A 3,789-nucleotide genomic window follows, 5' to 3' on the forward strand; every position below is an offset into this window, starting at 1 on the left:
TTCTGTATGTAACCATATGTATCTATATAAACCTAAATATGAGTTCATACTGTTGTCTCTGACTCTAATCTATTACCACATGAATCACTCTAGCCTTTGCCTGATGCTTATCTATGAACTCTCACTCCAGCAGTGAGATACCTGGCTCCCACTTTCTGTCATTCATTTACTTAATTGTTCAATTCCAGTATACATATATAGTAGTACTAGAATTGTTAATTCACATTTACAATTTATCAGCAAGAATACAGGCTTATATACAGTTTTGTTTGCCTTTAGTTTTATAGACCGTTCATTTCCAAAGTTACTTTGGTCAACACCCTATTCCCCCACTGACTTCATTCATGTCATTTTTTAATATTTGTAATACATTCATTTTTTTAAGGAAAAATGGTTGTTTTATTCATTTGTACTTATACCAGCCAAAGTAGTACTAATGTCATTATGATGCAGCAAATACAAGACCTCTTTCTACAAATATTAGCATAACCAACAGAATGGGGGCTATAGTAAAACAGAGCCAAAAAGGGCTGAGGAAATAAATGTAGTATGTTACAGCTTAACCCTTCACCTCAATAGAGTTTTTAAAAAAATAAGTAAAGCCTCCCAAACCCAAAAAATAGGAATATACCTTCATCACACCAATTTGTACTTTTATTTCTTATTATTGAGGTTAGATTGTTAACCCTAAAGATATCCAAACTAGTATTATATCTACTTATCTATAGCTAGAGACAGCTTCTATCATGTTGTCCTTAGCAGCCAAGCTTATTAAAATGTCTTTTCTCCAGGAAGATTCAATAGGAATAAAGAAAGAAACCTCTCTGATTAGGCTCCAATCATACCCCACCCTCCATCAAATTGACTGGATAGGCATAATGGAAACCAGAACACATGGTTTCCAACCAAGAAAAATCCTATGAGGGAGGGGAGGCAAGGAGAGGTAGGATTCAGCCAGTGTCCACACTGAAATTGAGTAATATCAGTTTCACTCATCTTCAGGTATCTTCAGGTTGCATGTTCGTGGAGTAGTTTAGGAATAAATCTATGGCTTGTGGAGTACTAAAATACCTAGTGGTCTGCTGTATTACATTATGGCTTTCCCCAGCAGTTTCCAAGGCAACCTCCAAATCACTGGCAGGAGAATTTGGCTGGAACTGCATGCAGGACTGCAGAGATTCATCTCCACAGTTATAGAAGGGACTGTTCCAGGCCTGATTTTTCCAGGACTGGGTGCACCAGGAGTGGTTGCTCCAGGAATGGATGTTCCGGGTGTGGTTGCTCCAGGTTGAATTGCTCCAGGTCTGGTTGCTCCACATTGGAAGGTTTCCAGTCATGTTCACCAGGCATCCCTTGTGGTAGGAAGAGTGGAGGCTGGGGTAGGTAGGTGCTGAGGCCTTCTGAGTCACACCACTGCTATTCTTTGGCCAGTTGTTTTTCTGTCACCTCTTAGATTTCATTCTCTGGTTCTGGAACCAGGTCTTAACCTGTTTGTAGCTAAGGTTCAGGATGTTGGAAAGTTCTTGCATCTGCTGGAGGCTGAGGTATTTCTGTCTGTGAAATCTATCATTGAGTATACACAGCTGGGTGGAACGGAACACAGTTCTGGCCTTCTGTTTCTTGACCAGGACCTTGTCTTCCTTTTTTGTGGTGCTCTTCTCTGCAGAAGTGGGTTTTTTGCCTTTAGGACTGGTAGAAGAATCAGGGCTGTCCTGAATAAGCAGATCCATGGAGGAAGGAAGAGGAGAGACAGTCTCTGAGTGAGGCATCTCAGCAGAAGACATTTGCAGGGATGGATAGTTTTCTTCAGGCCCACAAGTCACCGGCGTAGGTGAAGATTCTTTACAGTTGGATGCTTCAGAACAAGGCAGGCTTTGGGCATAGGCTGGATTCACGATCATGTTATTATTGGGGAATAGGAGGGAAAAAATTAAGAGCTGGACTGTAAAAAAAAAAGGCTAAGGCAGCTTTAAGACTTTTTTCTGGAAGATCTTAGAGAAATATGACTTCCAGAAGTGAAAGTATCAAGAAGTTGGGATGAAGTGAGTCGCCCCCACAATAACAGGAGGCAACCAGCTCAGTCCAGCCTATATTTGTAATACACTTAGATGATTTTGTCACATTCCTCATTCCATCCCGGGATGCTCCTAATTCCTAAATGATTGTTTAGTTCGTATACATTAAGTATGCAGTTAGTTTGTATACATTGTGTTTAGACATACTGCACAGTGCCATGTTATTACAATTACAGTATTTTAGAGAATATTTTCACCATCCTAAAACACAAACACGAAAACCTTGTGCATTGTCTTTTGAACCTTACATTCCTTCCCACAAACCCTGGATACCACTGATGTTTTTATTGTCACTACAGGTTTGTTCTTCCTAGGATGTCATATAATTAGAATACTACAGTAATTTCCCTTTTCATACTGGCTTGTTTCACCTAACAATATGTGTTTAAAATTCATCCATGTCTTTTTATGACTTCATAGCTCATTTCTTTTTTAAAATTTTTGTTTTGCTTTGTTTTTTGAGATGGGGTCTCAATCTGTCACCCAGGCTGGAGTGCAGTGCCATGATCATAGCTCACTGCATCTTCCAGCTCCTGGCCTCAAGCAATTCTCTTGCCTTAGCCTCCCAAGTACCTTGGACTACAGCATGCACCAACCACCCTGCCCAGTTTCATTTCTTTCTATCCCTAAATAATATTCCATTGTATAGATGTCCCCCAGTTTGTTTATCCATTCTGCTATTGAAGAATTTCTTAGTTGCTTTGAGTTTTTGATAATTATGAATAAAACCGACATAAATAATATTGTGCAAGTTTTTTGTTTTTGTTTTGTCACAGGGTCTAACTCTATTGCCAAGGCTGGAGTGCCATGGTGCAGTCACAGCTCACCACAGCCTCAACGTCCTGGGGTCAGGTGATCCTCCTGCCTCAGCCTCCAAAGTAGCTGAGACTACAGGCATGTGCGACCATCCCCAGCTAATTTTTTTTGTATTTTTTGTAGAGATTGGATTTTGCCATGTTGCCCAAGATGGTCTCCTGGCTTCAAACGATCTGCCTGCCTTGGCCTCCCAGAGGGCTGGGATTACAGACATAAGCAACCGCACGTGGCCCATACAAGTTTTTGCATAGACATAGGTTTTCAAATTAATTGGGGAAATTTTTAGGAGCATGATTGTTCCATTGTATGGTAAAATATGTTTAGCTTTGAAAGAAACTGTCAAACTGTTTTCAAAGTGGCTGTACCATTTTGCATTCCTGCCAGCGGTGAATGAGAGTTCCTGTGTCCCACATCCTAGTCAGAATTGGAATTGTCAGTTTTTTAGATTTTACCATTTCAGTAGGTGTGTAGTGGTATCTCACTGTTGTTTTAATTTGTAATTTCCTGATGACAAATAATGTTGAACATCTTCTTATATATTTATTTGCCATTTGCATGTCTTCTTTGATGAGATGTCTGTTCAGATCTATTTTTTTTTAAATTAGGTGGATGTTTTAGGTGTTATTTATAAATTTTGGGTACAAGTCGTTTATCAGATTTTTTTTTGAAAATATTTTCTCCCAGACCATGGCTTGCCTTTTCATTCTCTAACATAGTCTTTCACAGAGCAAATTTTTTTCATTTTAACAAAATCCAACATCAATTTCTTTTTTTTCATGGATCATGCTTTTGGTATTGTATCTAAAAATTCATCATCATCCTAAGGTCACTTATATTTCTTCCTATGTTTTCTTCTAGGAGTTTTATAGTTTTGCCACTTTCATTTAGGTCTATAATC

The 3,789-nt window shown here is 39.0% G+C and overlaps 1 pseudogene; it reads right to left on the bottom strand.

Moving 5' to 3' along the window:
- Window positions 1–998: 998 nt before the first annotated feature.
- On the bottom strand, window positions 999–1,949 carry LOC100990775 (homeobox protein NANOG-like; annotated as a pseudogene).
- Window positions 1,950–3,789: the final 1,840 nt, after the last annotated feature.

The sequence above is a fragment of the Pan paniscus genome, chromosome X, assembly GCF_029289425.2.
Source record: "Pan paniscus chromosome X, NHGRI_mPanPan1-v2.0_pri, whole genome shotgun sequence".
Classification (NCBI taxonomy): domain Eukaryota; kingdom Metazoa; phylum Chordata; class Mammalia; order Primates; family Hominidae; genus Pan; species Pan paniscus.